The 19497-nt window shown below is 43.8% G+C and overlaps 2 long non-coding RNA genes across 2 annotated transcripts; both read left to right on the forward strand.

Annotated features, from left to right (window-relative positions):
• Positions 1-3829: 3829 nt before the first annotated feature.
• LOC135244027 (uncharacterized) lies at positions 3830-10246 on the forward strand. Its single transcript, XR_010326882.1, has 3 exons — positions 3830-3984; positions 4603-4737; positions 8159-10246. It is a non-coding gene; the product is annotated as an uncharacterized LOC135244027 (long non-coding RNA).
• On the forward strand, positions 4750-7217 carry LOC135244034 (uncharacterized). Its single transcript, XR_010326884.1, has 2 exons — positions 4750-5211; positions 6186-7217. It is a non-coding gene; the product is annotated as an uncharacterized LOC135244034 (long non-coding RNA).
• Positions 10247-19497: the final 9251 nt, after the last annotated feature.

Genomic DNA, 19497 nt, shown 5'->3' on the forward strand with positions numbered 1-19497 from the left:
GCCCAAACCCTGCTTATCATTTGAGTGCACTGAAGTATTGGCACTTTAAAAAAAAAATCTTCTGCCACTGCACCCCCCCCCCCCCCTCTCCGGTCAACTTTATTTTTATTTCCGATAAGAATTTACAAAATGATGTGCTGAAGAGGGGGTAATATGACAAAAGATAAAAACCAAAATAAGTAAACTGTCATGAAACAAGACAAATCAAAAAATAAAAAATAGCAGCACATCAATATTAGTGTTAGGAGGAGACAGTCACAGACAGACATGCACAGACTGTGTTACCAGACGGGGACAGATATAGACAGACATGGATAGCCGCAGACAGGACGCAGAGAACTGCGTGTGCTTTCTGAGGTCAGTCGTGAAAACTGTGCGTACGTGCGGCGTTCCCGTCGCGGAAGAGGTCACCGCGGGTTTGTCTTCCTCCTCCTGCCATCTCCTGTTCCGCAGCCCAGCCTGCGGCAGGCGGCACCGGCAGACAGAAGCCAACGATAAAGCTCGCTTCTCTTCCGAGCGGGAGACGGATTGCTCTCTGTCCCCCCGGCTTTGATGAAGTGCCGGGCGGCGCCTGTGTGCTCATCGCACCATTGATTTTCTGACCCTGAACGCTCCCCTAAAAAAAAAAAGTGATATAAAGCCAAAATATCGCAATCAAGAAATCCACCCCGTGATTTACCTTTTTACCCCCTACCACCCCCCACCCCCCACCCCCCTCAGAGTGGATACACCTCACAACATCTCATGGGAGTTAAAAATGAATTAAAACTTTTAAATAATAAACAAATAAACAAACATCAGAGCTGAAAAGAATAGCTTCCAGGAGGAAGTGCTATCTTTCCCCTAGAGTAGACGTTACGATCTCGCGGTGCAGGAAATGCGTAAACATTCAATCATTAGAGGGTCAGGTGATGCCATTACACCAATGCTGTTCGTCCACAGTGCACGCAACAGCGGAGACCAATCGCAGAGTTTGCCAATATAACGGGCTGCAGGTAATATACTTTTAATTTATCAACTTGATGAGCAATTATGTCCAAAGCAGGTACAATAAATATGACGGCATGGACCAACAGCACAATATAACACATTAATTGCAGAAGCAAAATACAAGTGAATTCTTTGGTTAAATCTGCTGACCTGTTTGTTTGGCTGAACCTGTTTAATATATGAGACCGAGATTTAATGTGTGGTATTAAGCAAACGGACGAGATCAGCGGTTTTCGGGAACACCTTCTGGTGTGGAAAGGATGGATTGCGGGAAAAGAGCCAAATGTGCAGTTCGGTAATTAATAAAACATGCAAATTTAATCCGAAAAGAAATTCATTAAAATGGCGTGTAGTCTGTTTTGTGTCACCAGCCCTTCATCAAAGCGGTCTATTGGATTTTATAATTACACTATTTGTTTAAGTTATTGCCCATTTCCATTTAAAGACAATTAAGTGTAAGCTTTGCCTTTATTAGGCATGAATAATTTTTAGGCCTGTCCCAATATTATTTGGGATGTCCTAAGAATGTTCTGCCTGGGGTTCCCAAACTGGGATCACAGGACTCCCAGGGGTCCAAAAATATTTTCTCCTTTTAAGAGTCTTTTGTTCATATTCACTCATTTGAATATTTTTAAACATACATTCCAATGTAAAATTCCATTCTCATGTATTCCATTTATTTGTATAAAATACAGTGCCTCTCAAAAAAGGTAGTGTGGTGGGGAAAAGTGGTGGGGAAAAGTTGGGGGGGGGGGGTCACAACACTCCCATAGGGTGATCATTTTGAGGTTCTTTGAGGTTAAAAGGTTTGAGAACTGCTGCGTCGGATATTTTGAATTTGAACTTCAGAACTTACCAACACATACTAATAATGCCCCTGTAAATATATGATGAATAATGAATATAAGCAATTCATAGTTTATTAATAAATCATGGCTCAAATAGTGCTCCAGTAGTTCAGTGTGGGGGAAAAAAATGAAGAAAGAAAAGTTTCAGTAACCTGCTTTTATCAGTGCCAATGCTACAACTGATGCTTAAGGTCCTATAGGCCCTTAACGAGATTGATATCAGGTGGAGCACATTGATTAGTTGATAATAGCCAATTAGTGCAGCGCGCAATCTCGATAAGCACGCAGAGTTGGTAACAACGAGCGATTAGTGGTCAGGATCATGGATGAAGCAGAGCAGAGTGATCACAGGTCTTTGAGATTAAAGAACAATTGCCATCAGAACACTAAATCGCATTATTCAATTACAAAGATTTAAAAAAAAAAAAAAAAAAAACTGAAAACACCAGTTGCTAGGAAATGAACAACCATGGCTTTAACGGGAAACTTCTGTGGCTTAACGACGGTGTTAGTTCGGTAATCAGGTTCACTAATGTAGCTGAAAACAAAGACATTATCCTCTTCTTGAGCATCGGTTTGCCCAATGTTCTGTGACACAAGGGTGAGATGGTTCAGCGGCTCGTATATAAGCAGTGCCCGTGTGATGAAGGAACGGGTATTGTGAATTAATGCTGCAAAAAAGGCCATGTTTAGGGTAGTGCTCAGATTTCCGACAGACTGTAAACATACGGACCTTTCAAGCATCTACAGAACTGCAGAGGACTATCGTGCATTTTTTTGCTTTCTGTGAGAGCTGGGACACAACTTTGCGATTTCGTCCCAAACCTCTAATCCAAGAATGAAGAAATTTCACCGTGATTTTAATGCGTGTGGATCCAGCTCTCGCTCACTTCAGCTCCTGGAATGCCACGCATTGCAAGAGCTCCACAAATCCAAGTACATTACATCAAATAAAAAAAATAAAATAAAACCCCTTGGGTGGTCATAAAATCATAGCTTCCTGCTTGGGCAATCTTTGAGCAATTTCAGGAAATGTTTCACTGAGCTTGTCAGCTTCTAGGAAAAAGGAAAAAGAAAGCTATGCTCTTATGAAAATCAAAAGCTTTTACAACTTTAGCAGGGATGTACAACTTGGATTATCCATGATAAAAAAAAAAAGAAAAGAAAAAAATTACTTTGTTCAAATCATCAGCGTGTGCGCTTAGTTTAAATTTTCATATGTCACAGAGGAGCGGTGTATAGATGATAGGTGTGTCTTGCCTGAAAGCGTAGCAGTTGTTCACTTGACAACCGATTCAAAAAACTAACAGCCGTTGCAAAACTACATCTTCGGATGTGTCTGCGAAATGGATATGTTTTCTGAGAACAGCGTGTGTGTTTTTCTGTGAGAACAATAGCCCAGGGTTATTTTTCCTTGTCATGGGGAACAGCTGAGGAAACGCATTGAATAAAATCCAGCATTAAATCAAATCAAGCTTCTTTTACGGCTAGGATTAAACTTTTGAAATCCTTATTTTAAATCTAGACAAAATACGTAATTATTTTTATTTCTGTCTCACAGTTTTGTTTTCATTGTGTCATTTAAATCGATTTTGTTTGCTCTAAATATTGTTATATTAGTGTACAACATATGTCATGCAGATTTGTTCAGATGCAAATCGTGCAATACAGATTAAGTGCCTAGCAGGAGTATTCCTGTTGGGTGTTCCAAATATGGATAATGTTTCTTCAGTTATTTTTGACAAGACCTCCCTTGGACATTTCAGCCAATGTAATTTGTTAAGGTTGCATTAATTGGTTTTCTTTTCATTTCAATTTTAATAACTCTTTAATATGCAGGCGAGATTATAAGGCTTATAACCTCATGTTTATATGGGAGTAGTCTTGCTCCCTCTCTCTGTAGACCATCTGGAAAAGGAAGTTGCAGTTTGATTAGTTTCATTGGTTTTCATTTCAACCCCAAATTGGCGCACCTGATTCTACAATTAGCAGCTCAACGATATCTCTAGCTGTTCAATGAGGTGTGCTTTGTTAGTGTTTGAGTGAAACCCTACAGGATGGTAGATCTCCAGGAACAGGGTTGGGCAGCCCTGTTCTAACTGTTGAATGAGGTGTGCTTTGTTAGGATTGGAGTGAAAACCTACAGGTAAGTTCAGGGTGCTTGCATCAGATTGATGACAGGTAAGTTCAGGGTGCTTGCATCAGATTGATGACAGGTAAGTTCAGGGTGCTTGCATCAGATTGATGACAAGACAGTTGCCTGTTAAGAACATTCTAATCACATATTTGTGATCTCACACTTTAGTTTAGGGTTTATAAGCACAGCTGAAGAACAGGAGCAGGTCTAACCCTTGGAATATAATGAAATATGCAGTAAATAAGTGCATTTTGGAAAATGGTGATATATTTCACACCAAAGCAAATAATTGAGAAATATGTTGCAATATCTTATAATGGAGGAAAGGGTGATGGTTTTCTCAGCTAAAATGAAAAGGCACAACTTTCATAGGCATTGCAAATATAGATTTTTTTTACATTTGAGAAAATGTATCATCTAAACAGTCACTGAGAATAGCAGCTCATTATTGTGACTACAGATGACAGAACAGAGATGGAAGGAACTGCACAGTGTAATTTTGTTCTACTACATATCCATTCTTTGATGGTGCAGAAAAATGGAAATAAGTAGCTCTCAGTTTGAAGCCTTTTATTTATTTATTTATTTTTTTGCCTGGAAATCAATCAACCCATTTTTTTTTTTTAGTTGTCAGACGATTTAAAAGGCCGCAATAACTTCCTAACTTCCGTCTCCACGGAATGTCTCCTGGTGTCTTATGAAACTTCGTTCCCCGTTGATACGCGCTTATTGGATCAGGGAGGACAGGACCAGCTCTTCACGGTAACGTAGCTCTCCAACTTCCTGTTTCTTTCGTCTCTCAGTCTCTCAGAGCAACATCTAATTTAATTTAGGGCAAATAAAGAACCCTGACCCTACACAGACATATGCTATGCTACAAACAAGGAGGTGAAGTAATGATACTTGTGTGAGAGTGAAATTATAATGCAGATTATCATATATTTTAACGTACACACACACACACACACACACACACACACACAGGTAAGGAGGAACAGAGGGCACAGAAGGAAACGCTTAAGTGACACAAAGTACATTGAGAGCAGGTGCTTCCACACAGGTGTGCCTCCTGAGTTAATTAAAGCATTAAAATCCCAGCATGCTCTCTGCTGGAGGGGCCCAGCTATCATGACTAGAAGAGGAGATGCCAGTGACTTTGAAAGTGGGCTAATTGTTGGGGCATGTTTGGCAGGAGCTTCTGTGATTAAGACTGCTGGATGAGGAACGGTGGCTAAGGTCTATTTTGGCAGTTATTTTGTGTGTGTGTGTGTGTGTGTGTGTGTGTGTGTGTGTGTGTGTGTGTGTGTGTGTGTGTGTGTGTGTGTGTGTGTGTGTGTGTGTATTTGAGTGTTTTTGTGTAGTAACTTCATTCAACTAACACAATTGACGGTTTGTATATATATCCTGCAACCAATGTTTTTTTTTATTTTATTTATTTATTTATTTATTTTTTTTAGAAAATGCATAAATTCCTCATTTGAAATTTGTTTTGTTGCTGCTTGTGACCATTTAAAATTTAATTTTCTGCACTCCCAGCAATCATCTCCAAAAGGGAGAGGAGGTGTGTGTGTGTGTGTCTTCCGACACCTCATCCATTCACGAATAATTGGATACACACGGCGGAGTAGTTACACAACAGAAAATAATGAGATGGCAACACGTTTGGCGACAGGGACTGCATTAAGATGTCATCGCACAGCTTTGGCGTCGTTTTTCATGCACGGGCCTGGAAAATATAATATACGGCTGAAATGTGTATGATTGTCCGCTGTGGGGAAAAAAAACAATGACATCACCATAATGTGCAGCAACGAGAGACATGGAGTAGGGAGGAACTTTAGCCACATTAGGCAAAAATAAATAAATAAATTACACATTACATGACCAAAAGTATCTGGATACCCCTTGGATTTAGGCTGTTCCATCCATAATCCCTCTGACTTCTTGACTACTTGGTCTTTTATCCCATTTTTTGGGAATGAAATGGAACATTTTTGAGCCCAGTGAGTGTCCTGTATTATTATTATGGTCCTGCTGGCCTTCTCTCAGTGTGCGATCTGCACAAACAGAAACATCTCCCAGCTTCTCAGTTTCTTTCCTAATATCTGGTGCCATTTTAACTCCCCTGCCATTTGCCGGAGTGTTGACTGCGGTAAGCAAAAAAAACCCCCCAAAAAAACAGTCTGTAATCCGTTTGATATTTACTTTAGTTTCACAGTGAAAGGTCTTCCTTCCTCGCATACGATGCGTTGCCGTTGTGGAGAAGCAGTTCCTGAACGACCAAGTTTTGAGACTCGGTTTGAAAAGTGCTCGAGATCTTGGGCGGCGGCCACCGTTAAAAATAACGGAACGTGTCAAGCGACGCCAGCTTGGATCGGATTAGAGGGAGAAGAGCGGGCTGCAGCTGGGCAACGTTCGAAGAGATCAAGTCAAAGGAAGATGGAGCTGGCATAACTGTTATTTTTTTGTTTCTCTTTTGTCCTTTTAGTTCACGCAGGTGCACACTCGTGTATTGAAATGTAATTTTATTTTCGGGGGGGGTCATGAATTGAGGCTTTGAATCTGCAGTTCAGCTGCTTTTTTTTTTTTTTTTTTCTTCTTTTTGTTTTTGTTTTGTCAGAGGGGGCGCACGTCAAGCAGCTGCCGGGAGCTCTTGTGAGAGCGCGCCCGTTGTTTTCCGACGGTGACGTTTTGGTGGGGGCAGGAAGGGGGTAGCCGAAGCGCTATTCACGTAGGAAGAGGGGGCGAGGGAGGGGGGTCTAAACCGCAGGGTACAGCCGTATCTCTCTCCGGGACGGGAGCGCGTCAGAGGACGGCGGCGTTGATGCCCGCGCGGCGTTTCCCTCTTTTTTTTTTTCTTTTTTTTAAAATTCAGAGACAGAGCGATGGGCCTGCGGAAAACGGCCCAGACAGCGCGTTAGCGCACACGCTAAAGCCTTCCTCAGCCGTCGCCACAAGGACGCTTTTAAACGAGCTGATGGGGGACGGGGAAAAGGAACTTAATCAGATGCAGAGTTTAGCTCTTATAACCTGGCAGGAATTTCATGAGGCTGTGCTATTTCGTTTTTTTGTTTTGTTTTTTTTTTTTCCTGCATATTTATTGCGTCATAAATAAATATGTTGTACGGAATGGCACTTTGAAATATACAGAAATGGTGCATATAAATGTAGAATGACCAATAACCGCAACAGCAAGGATAATCATTGTTGTCAACAATAATCATCGTCATCATCATCATCATACATCATCACGATTTCTTATCACAGTATCAATCTATCCATCCATCCATCCATTATCTATACCCACTTATCCTGGGTAGGGTTGTGGGGGGGTGCTGGAGCCTATCCCAGTGTGCATTGGGCGAGAGGCAGGAATACACCCTGGACAGGCCGCCAATCTATCCGTTCGCTCACACACTCATGGCTATGGCTATGAGGCATGGGGGGGGGGGTACATAATGACTATTTGCATATACTTCTCTTCAGAATCCTCACTTCACCCACGCGTCTGATCAATAAAAATAAATCCTATTTTACATATATAAAAGCGAGACTGGAAATGACGAGATTAATTATTTAATATCGTAGCGTGAGGCAAATGGCAGTATCTCTGTTCTACAACCTGCTCTCTGTAATATCTGTAATTTTCCGTGGTCTTAATATGGATATGAATAGCATAGTGATGTGTGTGTGTGTGTGAGGTTGTTGGGGGGGGGTATGAATATATTACACTATCACCTATTTAACTGCAAGCAAAAAAAAAGAAAGGAAATCAGAATATTTTATCATGCATAAATCATACATGTACACGGTTCTGTCTTTCAAATGTAATGGGAACAGATTAATGGGGCGTGGCATTTCCCTTCCTTGGGGGGGGGGCTGTGTTTGACGGGGCATCCTAGGCCAATCAGAACGCCCGGGACCTGCTCGTGCCAGCTGTCTCCTCTGGTTCCCGCCCACCCGTTGGCACGGTCACAGTCTGGATTGACAGGGCATTCCAGACCAATCAGAATGCCCGAGACCTGCTCGTGCCAGCTGTCTCCTCTGGTTCTCGCCCACCATTGGCACATTTACAGACTGGATTTGGTCTGGGCCACTCTGGGGCCCTCACTGCAGTTAGTTTTCTGAGGTGCCTTTCTCAGGTACGCAATCTGGGTACTTTTTTCATTTTTTTTTTTTTCAGCATAAGGCAGCAATATGGCTGCCAGTCACAGGACACTGCAGGGAGAGGGGAGAATGGAGAAGGAAGTCATGATGGAGGAATTGATGGGAAGACACAAGGGAGAGACAAGAACTGCACGACAGAGTGGAAGGCGGGGGGGGGGGGGGTAGAGACAGCACTTGACAGTTTAACTCCACGCCTCTGCGCTGATATTTAAAAAAGCCTGTTCTCCAGTGTTTAATTAAATCAACATCACAGCGACTCACAACAGTGACACAGCGCAGCTTCCTCATTACCCCTCAGTCTTAACTTTCACGCACCCCCTCCCCTCCGTCCTCGCTCCCCCACCCCCCACCTCCACTTTATAGAAACTGCGTTAAAAAGCACCAAACTGTTTTTTTTTAAGATATCAAAGTTGAGTGTCAACGGTCACGCTAAAGTCGGAGAGTTAATTAGGTTTAAATCCTGGGAAATATCTGCCTCGTTCCGTCGCCTGAAATAATGTTCTTTTGATCGCTAATGGCGTGGAGTGCTAACGCTGCCCCAGAAAGCTGAGGAAATTCCAGTCTCTCGCAGGGGCATTCGATCACACGCGGATAACTGGACGTGCTCGTTAGCATTGAATTTACTTGTCCGGCTAGCGAGTTAATCTGTCCTCCAATCAGGTCGTGAGATTTGTTAAGGCCCTGTAGCATAGTCGGCGTCGGGCGAGCTGACCGCATCGACTTCGCGATCGACTTCTCCGTCCGACTGAAACCCCGAGCGGCAGTAAACTGAAAGGTTTTCGGTGTGGAGCGGAGCAGGTGATAGGTGTGCTAAGAGAGGAGCCTGATAAAGAGTCCTCCATTGGAGGCAGGGTGGCACAAGGACCCGGAAGTAAGAAAAAAAAACAAAAAAAAACATACGACGGCGTGCCGCTGTAAAACACCGCGGACTAATCGGGCCCGCGCGGCTCGTGTCCACCGGAGGAGAAATAAGGGCCGCCTGTCACCCCCCTGAAAATTTAAGACGCGAGGGCGACGAGGGAACTGGCCCGGTGATGGATGCCCCCCCCCCCCATTTCTCATCTGCAAAGGTTAGCATCTGACACGGGGGGGGCCACTTCAATCTGTCTGGCGATCACAGCTCCATCAGAGGGCTCTGCTGCTTGTCAACACCGGCGCTGATCCATTTGTTATGTGCCTCCTAATGGACACCAGGGGCAGGCCTCGACAATAAATTACTGCCCTCCTACCCCCCCTCCTCTCCTCCCCCCCTTTCTGTCTCACTAGCCTTGCTCTACTTACACAGAGGAAGGTAAATGGAATTCAGGTTGGGGTGGGCGGGGGTGGGGGCAGTTTGGGGGCGGCTGGCGACCGTGTCCACTTACCGAAGCGGTGTCCAGAGCAGCGGTAAATCAGGCTTGTTTGGGGCGATCGGTGCAGAGAGCGGACGGGGGGAAGCCTAATCTATCTGACAGGAACGATTTGCAGGCCGCTCCTCAGCAGCCCCGCGAACAGGAACAGGAAGTGTGCCATTCACCCCGTCCCAGGAAGCGCCTGGCCGTCGGACGAATGGCGGCGCGGCGGCGCGCTACCTTATCGTTAGCCGTAAATGGGTAACGACGCCCTTTATAGACACCCCCCCTAGCCCCCGCTGCAGTTCCAGCATCTGTCAGGAGTTTAACGATAATATATCACTGCTCTCCTAACCGCCGGTACAGAGGGAGGTACAGCGTTAAGAGAAATCCATCCATCCATCCATCCATCCATCCATTATCTGCACCTAATTATCCTGGGCAGGGTCGCGGGGGGTGATGGAGCCTATCCCAGCATGCATTGGGCGAGAGGCAGGAATACACCCTGGACAGGCCTCCCAGTCTATCGCAGGGCACACACACCATTCACTCACACACTCATACCCATGGGCAATTTAGAGTCTCCAGTTAGTCTGCCTGCATGTCTTTGGACTGTGGGAGGAAACCACGGTACCTGGAGGAAAACCACACAGACACAGGGAGAACATTCAAACACAGTCCTGCCCACTGCACCACTGTGCTGCCCATTAACAGAAATGTGTGTATGTATTCATAAGATGAATGAATCAATTAAAAATAGATGTGCATCAGCATCTTATGAGATGTATATTAATATTAATGTCAAATTTAATTGCTGTGTGGAATTGACAGTGAGGGGCTCATGTGGATGTACATGACATGCAGTATATCTGACTTATTTCAGTCCGTGGCTTCCCTGTGTAAATTACAGGCGGTAGAGCTGCAGTCCTCGTCGCTACCGCCCGGCTCAGCCCCGCCCGGACTCCCACTCTAGGCATTTTGACCTAGAGCCCAAGACTCAGGAACACAATGGAGAGAGACTGAAGGAGATGTGTTACATGGCTAGCCACACCAGTGATTAGACCTTCCCCGCTATTTACCCCTGTGAGAAGCACCGAAAATGGGACCTGTTGTCGGGGGGGGGCGGCCTTCCCCTAAGTAGGGGTCAGTGGACTGAAATCCAGTGGACTGATATTCACTACTATTTTCCTTCGGGAAAAGGTGCTTATCCTAGCTGAGCTGAACTGTGTCAGTTAAAGCATTACCAGTGTGGGGAAAAAAAAAAAAAGATATAAAACTATGTAAGCCGCCGTAACCAAGGAGGTCGATGCCCGTCGCGCAGATAAATACCGTAATGTAAGTAATCCACAGCAAGCAGATGGTGGGCTGACGCAAACGGTCCCTCCAAGCCGCGGCACAGGCATCTGCGCTCGACCGTCCACCGACACTCCCATTACAGTCCCCGACGACCATATATGGACTGTTCCTAATCTCTCCGCAAAATGGCGCCAGGCGACGGAGGACCGGCTCACTGCAGTTATCCGGGATCGCAGTGCCGGCTCACAGGAAGAGTGTGGCGCGCGGTAGCGTACCGCTTTCACTTCTGAGGCCCGGCTCGTCCCGCCTTTCTCTCCTTTTCGATCTTCGTCCCTTTTTTCCGTTTGACACTGGCAATGGCGTCGCGCAAAAATCAACTCCAAAGACTTTCGACTGCGTGAAATTGAGCACGGGGGGCGATAAAAACAATAATCGATCCCGGCTTTCACAGATAGTTTATTGCGACTCTGAGAATTGTTAGCTGTTGTTTTTATTCTAATGGTTTGCGTTCTCTGTGCGGGACGGGAGTTTTTATTGTTTATATTTTGCGAACAAATGGCTTTTATTGACGAGATCGCCGATGGAATATTCATATGATGTGCTTACTGAAGCGCAAGAAATCACCAAGAGAGGTCCAATCCCGTTCCCAAGCAGCTGAATGTATTTTATTCATAACACAAATCACACCAATATACGGTACGTGAAGGACACACGTACTAAATATTCTACAAAATCAATTATTATGTTCATGTACCGTCTAAAATAAATGCATTAAGTACCTCTTTTGTGTGCATAACTGCCAGCGTTGGTCTGGTTCTGGTTGGTCTGATTAGTATTACATGAATTTATAATATAATAGGAGGCAGTAGGGAAGGTACCTACTGTAAATCTCGCATTTCGTTTCTTACAGCAAAAAGGAGTGTAACCAAGCTGAATAATTGCACTCAATGCAAGTTTGTATTTAATTTAGGCTCAATTACTTTATCCACATTGTGACCTTCGGGGTACCGGGCCAGTTCCTAACCCATGACACTACACCGCCACCTCCTTTTATTCAACCATTAATAAACCAAAATGCGGAAGCCACATAGCTCCTTCGTAAGCACTACATAGACATTCATGAATACTTATGCCCATAAGGGCAAACAGGCATGTGCAGTGCTATGTCATCCCTATGTCACCCCTATGTCATACCTCAAGTGACGTAACCATGATGCGTCACATGACCCACGCCAAATGCCCATTCACTTTGCGGTGGTTGTGAAGTAGTGCCATTCGCTGAGATCGTTTCCCAGAATTCCCGCATCAAAAATTTACACTTGGCTCTCATTTGCAATCAAATTATGATCCTGAAAAACGTATAACTGGGGTGAAGAGGTCACTCTCACAGGCCGAAACTGCTCGGCGATCAAAGCCGGCACTGAAAATTGATGTTGAAATGATGTCAGCGAATCTCTGATTTAATGAGGAAGACTCCCCAGTGCGTGATGCTCTGGGATGAAGCTGCGTGCCTCCTTAATTAGATTTCATCGCTGTAGATTAGCTACCCGGGTCACCTGGCTTCTCCATAAAACATACTGTAGAAACACCTGGGATTATGGGAAAACCTCCCCCCCCCCCCAAGGCTAGGAGAGCATAACTTTCAGGTGAAGACATCTTCTAAGTGCGCGTGCCATGATTTTACATTGGAAATCTGTTATGTGCACTACACTTGTGATTTAAATACTTTAACTCATTTAGACGTGCAGTAAAACATGCAGATTACTGACTATTATAAAATACATATAAAATCTGTTATATCCAGTATTCAGAATTAACTTATTCCACATGGGCATTCATTTGGGTTTGTAAAGTGTTTTTTTTTTTTTTGAAAATTTACAAGGAACTGCTGACATATTTTCTAATTTGATCAGTATCTAAAGGGTTAAAAAAAACTTAAATATTGATTCAACCCAGGTCTGGAATGAAGTAACTAAATAATCTACCCATTATAATAGAATTGAAGGGAATAGAATAACTTCATTTTTTCCCTGGAGGAATTTAAGTTAATTTATAATTAAATTATATCATTAATTTAACTTTGAATACTATATCAAAATTAATATTTAATCATATTATTAATTTAATTTAATTCAGGAACTTTATAAGTAATAAAGAATGAAATGTTCAAAACAGAGTTTGAGTCCGTGTCATACTGTTTACTCTGACAAAGTAAAATGTCACTGTCAGAGTCGATTTAACACTGGAGATTTCACTCTGTTGTGTGCATGTTCCAGAGAACAGTCAGTGCAGGATTCTGTGGATGCAGGGCTCACTCTCACACCAGAAGGAAATGGCTTTTACTCCATCCCCTCAAGCCTTTTTTAATGACTCTTAGCTCATAAACCCAATAAGACTCTCGTCTCCCTCGTTACAATAATCCTCCACTAATGGGGTTTAACAGCAGACTAAGCTCATGTGTCTCATTTTCTTCTACGCTGAGTCTTTGCTGGAAGGTTGCAGAGCAAAGAGTAAAGTTATTTTATTGCAGTCATATCCTTGTTAAGTTCGATGCAGAACATCTTAAGTTGTGTTTTGTGAATCATTCTTTCTAATCAGGATATGAAGCCTCTGGAAGAACACAGTAAAAATTTTAATGCTTAAAAACAGTTTTTTATTTATTTTAATTTATTTTTTTAAACTGTGGCTTTTTTAAATGAGGTACAGTCGTGTATTTGAAATGTGTATGTATTTACTATACGGGTGACCGTAACTACTATGAATGCCACAGCTGAAGTCACTTGACACTGATTGGATCTTCCACCTGTCCGTCACATGCTAACAACCTATTGCATTAGAGTACGGGTGTGTGTAAAACCAATGACAAAAACTAGTGTTTTAGATGCTAGCAGCCGAGCCTTTTCAGACAGCCAACTGCCTTCTAACACTTGTAGCAATGTCTTCTGCCTGAAATACCTCTGGCCACTGAACCAGGGTAGCCTTGGCGTCTGTTTATTTCATTACATCAGAGTTTCATACACTGTGGAATGTGTGTGTATGTTCTGCGCACGCCATACTGGTGCACTGTAATTATAAATGCAGGTGTCCTTGAACTGACAAACGCTGGTTGTATTTCATTGGTGTATAACAGCATATTCCATCTCTTGCGTTCAAGGTTGCGTTGAGTCTGAAGCCTGTCCCAGCTTGCATTGGGCAAGAGGCAGGAATCCACCCTGGAAAGGTCGCCAGTACGTCACAGGGTGCACACACACCACTCACTCACACCTGTGGGCGATTTGAGTCTCCAATTAGCCACAATGTCTTTGGACGGTGAAACATCATTACCTGGTGGAACCCCGCGCAAGGGGAGAACTTGCGAACCCCACACAGGAACGGCCTTCGCCTCGGCCCAGGAATGATGTCGAAAAAGACGCCAGGCCCTGTTCATTGCCATTGGGAGAAGCGACAGTGTAACCGCACCGGCCTCATCTAACACGTCGCCACTGTAGCAGCATATCGCTTTTCATTTCCCAGACAGGAATAACATCCACTGGTGTTTGTTTTTTTTTTAAAGATGCGACTGCCGGAATACGTTAGCACCTGCACACGCACTCTCGCGGGTTTTCTCACAGCTCCCATAATGCATTGCCCATCTGTCACTTCGCCAAAGGAGTCAGCTCACCGCTGCGAATCTCTCCCCCTCACGCACGATTCCCGGTTATATAAGCATCGTGCAATTTGGGGATTTCCCAGATACGTGGGTGAATTCAGTTTGTGAGTTGAGTACTGCTGCAGCAGTGTGCCAGTGTAGTGTAACGGATAAGGAACTGGTAAGGAACAGGTTCGATTCACCGGGACACTGCCGTTGTACCCTTGAGCAAGGTACTTAACCTGCATTGCTCAGGTATATATCCAGCTGCGTAAATGGATGCAGTGTAAATGCAGTGTAAACAGTTCTGCAAGTTTCTCTGGTTTAGAACGTCTGTTAAATGCCTGTAAGGTAATGTAATGCTGCAGAAGGTATGTACCCGAAATAGGGCCATAGGGAAGCAGTAATGCCAAACCCTAAACTGTACTCCAGCAGCACCCCTGAACAGAACCAGGGGCGCAACCAGAACCTAAAAATACCGAGGTCAAGAGACTCAGCTGGGGTGGAGTGGGTTGGGATGGGAATACAACACTGCATGCATGCACAAGACAGCACATCAGGCCAGTGTGCAGTGTGCTTTGACTTCTCTATTGAAAACGCTCCACCCATCTCTCCCACAGTTTCATTCGATCAGTGGAAGAGGGTTGGACATGGCATAACAGAACCCGTCTCTCCAAATTCGGTGATTCACAGCCGAAACAGAAAGGCAATCAGATTAGGTCATTAGATCCTTGATTTTGAGTGGACTCTAGAAACGGAAGAAAGAATTACGATGCTTCTCCAACAGCAACGTGGCATTTAAAATGTGCGTTTACAGTATTAAGTCACGGCCATGTTTGTTTTTACTCAATTATGGCGATGATAAAATCATATGCTTGCATTAGCTGTGGCACGGGTCAGGTATTCCGTTAGTCAGACGCATCTGGGCACAGAGTTTGCATCATTTTCATAAATTGTGTGTGTGTGTGTGTGTGTGTGCGTGTATGTGTGCATGTGTGCGTGTGTGTGCGTGTGTGTGTGTGTGTGTGTGTGTGTGTGTGTATAAAAGGGTCTGAATAAACAGGGAGGGGGGGGGGTTGCTTATTTTGGAAGGAGGAGCAAAAATAAGTGGAAATTAAGGTGGTACACTATTAAAACAGGCCAGCTTCAATAGGACAAAACTGACAGTAACCATCCAATGTCTTTAAAGAATATGTGTTCCTGAATTGTTGCTTACCTGGAGGGCACTAATGCTTCAGCATATCTGGGGGAAAAAAATATGAAAAATGCACACCTTTATTCATTTAAAATGTAATATTGTCTCAGTTTATTATTTTTTCAGTGCAGCTCATAAATGAAATGAGACGTAGCATGGGCAGGTTTATTTGTAGTTTCTCATTTGATTTTACTGCGATTAACTGGCTTCAAAAAATCAAGGGCAGTGTTTGCAAACATCGTGGACGCGCAGAGGAGATCTCTGAGGTGGTGTTTGTACGCCGATTGATTTTGTCCTCCCTGTGAATACATTTCATCATGGTATTAACCTGCGACAGCTACTAAACCAACAAACCGCACGGAAAAATGTATCTTTTCAAAATCTTTTCACCTCTATCAAATTTTTAAGAGCTTAAAATTTATCGCCTCCTCCTCTTGACCAGAGCAGATGTAATCTAGGGTGTTGGTCTTGATGTGATGGAAGAGGGGGATTTCAGAAGGTAATCTGTAATTCATCGTGGTTTCCTTCGGCTTGCTTGAAAAGAAAAAAAGTGTCACCTCAATCCCTTCACAAACACGTTTCTTTTTTTTCCTGTTCCTTTTATCGATCTCTCTGTTGTGTGGACAAGCTTGCTTGTCTCTTCCTTGTTCCTTGTATCTAAGGCATCTGTCAGGTACTGCAAATTGCTCCTTTTTTCCACCAAAAAAGCTTAGAAAGCGGAGGAGATAAAAATAGCTGTATGGTGAGATGTCAGGAAGTAATGTGTTTTCACTCCGTGGAGTTTCCCAGCTTTTTTTCTCCCCTTTAAAAAAAGAAGAAGAAGAGAAAATAAAACAGTAGCATGCTGTGGTTGCTATTGCTATTCCTCCCCACATCAGTGAAGAGTGGCTCGCAGATGCAGTGAATACATTTCAGTCAGGACCACTGTCGTGAAAAAGTTATTATTATTATTATTATTATTATTATTATTATTATTACTGTTATCATCATCAATCATAAGAGGCAATACAGTTAGGATAAACAGTATGGCTCTGTTCCAAAGGCCATCTTGCTCATTCATGCAAACAGTAGGCAACATTTAGAACAGTAGATCTAAATACCGATGCTGCTTCTCTTACCATTGCAAATGCTAGAGAAGATGTAGGAATCCAAAGTCCAGGTGTGACTGGACACATTTTTGTCATCGGGAACAGGTGCTGGCATTTCATTCTGTCACTAACATTAAGCATAGTGTCAATTATATATTTTATTTGAATTGCACAAAGTACATAATGGAACACCACAGGAAACAAGCTTCCGGTGAGTAAAAAAAAACAAAAAAAACCCAACAAATATTAAAGTACTTCCTGGAGCTGCAGACTATTCAGATTTCCGGTCGTTAGTAAGAAGCACTCTACACATTAACCGTGATCAACCACCTGTCAGTCGAACCTTAATGTACGTAAGTGGTGGACTGGATCTCCTGTAATTTCCTACTGAGAGTGATAAGGTTTTTATAATTTTTATTTTTTTAAATTTTTTTTAGTATCGCTTGCCTTAACAGAATAGTTTCTCCTCCGTGAACATTTTCACTCTCCGAATGACTGAAGTCGATGACGCGCTCAACGGAGGAGAAGGCGATGCGAATTCTCGCGGGACAAAAAAAAAAGGGCGGGAAAATGTGGCGGGAAATAGGGGAAGGCAGCTTTCATAGCTGAGAGGCTTACACATTAAACGCTGTCCCGGCGGACGGACATCCACAGGCCCAGGGATGAGTCCGGGGGAGGGGCCACGCTCACCCAGGCCTGAGATATAGCTGTAATTACATTTTAATTTGTATACTGGAGCCGTTAAACGCGCTTCCAGGGAGACGCGGCGCGGAGGACGCTGGCTACTTATTTATTACAGGCAGCTAGCGGACGGAGCAGGCCGAGCGTTCTCTCTGGCCACTAATGACCAGCGTAGGGCAACTGCCTCCCCCCGTTCCGCGGATCGATTGTCCGTACTTAACACCGCGAATCGCAATGGCCGCTCGCTGCATTATGCTTGTTTTACGCCGACAGGCCGTGCATGAATATATTAATGCCGCTGGATTTATTTTGTGTGGTTCTTCTTGGAATACTTTACAAAACAACAGAATGAAAGATCCGGTCCTTTACACACAGCGTAATTTAAGATCCATTAGCCCAACCCATTCATGGTATTGTATTTCAGAAATCTGTGTGAATGCATCTGTACGCATACCATTATTTGTTTTGAATGAATTAGAGATGACTGCAATAATCTGAAGAGAGTAAGGCATATGTTGCCTTTTTATTTTAACCGTAAATTCCCACCACGCAGTTGGCTTTGATTGTCAAAGTTGTGGTGCAAATGCATCTCCTTTTTATCCTGTCAGTCAACCTAATGTTCTTGCCAGGAAATAAGACTCACAAAAGGGAAATGACAATTCATCGCCTACAGTATAGCGGCCAGAAATATAGCAACAGTTGCTACGACGGAATTGAGAAGGTTTGAGAAGGGCTTGTAAATGGATTTTTAAGTGTGAACAGTTATGTTAGCTTCACAGCCATTGTGGCCGTTGTTTTAGGAATGACAGTCGAAAAAGATTATCCCTCGCTATTAGCCAACAGTAGACAAGCTGAGTGCCTCAGTTTACATAAAACAATCGCTCATGTTTTTGTGTGTGTGTGCGCCTCTCAGTGGAATTTTAATAATGCAGCAAAGCTTCAGTCTGGTTGGTTAGAACGCAAACACCCAGTGCCAGTAGCATAATGCAAACTTTGTCTGCCTTTTGTTTTGAATCAGTAAATACTTTTATACTGTTGTTGAGCCACATTTACCGCCTTTTGTTTTGAATCAGTAAACACTTATACTGTTGTTGAGCCACATTTACGGTAAATACAAGCAGCTCTTTGGGACGTGATGGCGAGAAACGTAGAGCCGCGCCTGCTCCTGACATTTCCTGAGCGATCTGAGTACGTGCGGGAGAGGGGGGGACGACCGGAGACTGCCGTTCTCTCAAAATCGGTTTTGTCATCTTGACATTTTGTTTTATGCGGAGTGTAAGACCGCGGAGCCGGACAGGAGCCGTCTGTGCCAGAACGGAATAAACGCTCCATTCCTTTCATCCGTCGACCTTATGCAAAGTGTACAGGGTGGAAGCAAATCCTTCACTTTGACCTCCATTTTAAAAGGCGCCCTGACAGAGACAGAAGGGGGGGGGGTGGTATTGCATGTTTAACAGGCGTGCTTTGTGAATTTCACTTTGATTTTAATCAAAGAGGTTAAAGGAGGCAGCGCTACAATCACATTTTCAGCCCACTGCGTATATAGTCCAGGACCGCCGGCCTCTTCGCAGTTCGGTGAGGCGTTCCCGCCTCTGGCTGAGCAATATTCATCCGACACGTGAGGCAACGCACAGGGCATAATTGAATAATGTCTTCATTCATTATTAAATATAAATATGCCTGACGTGCAAAATTCATGCGAGCTGCTGCATGTGGGGACTACAATAAACAAAGATTTGGAGGGGTCTTTTTATGGTGACATCTCCTTTTGGGTTCCTTCCCTGAACTTCGGGAGAGTTGAACGCAAATCATTGTGATCTACAGGTCACGTTCAAACATTTGTCGGAAGGTTCCGTTCGTGTTTGTCCAGTGTATCTGACTGGATGTCACAAGGTCTGTTTATGTTTGAGTTAGTGTATATGTACAGTGTGTGACTGTGTGTCAGAAGAGCTGTTTGAGGTTGTGTACTGTGTGTATCTGACTGTGTGTCAGAAGAGCTGTTTGAGGTTGTGTACTGTATGTATCTGACTGTGTGTTGGAAGGGCTGTCTGTGTCTGTGTCTGTGTCTGTACCTGACTGTGTGTGCTGGAAGGGCTGTCTGTGTCTGTGTCTGTGTCTGTACCTGACTGTGTGTGC

The sequence above is a fragment of the Anguilla rostrata genome, chromosome 2 (genome assembly GCF_018555375.3).
Source record: "Anguilla rostrata isolate EN2019 chromosome 2, ASM1855537v3, whole genome shotgun sequence".
In the NCBI taxonomy this organism is placed as follows: domain Eukaryota; kingdom Metazoa; phylum Chordata; class Actinopteri; order Anguilliformes; family Anguillidae; genus Anguilla; species Anguilla rostrata.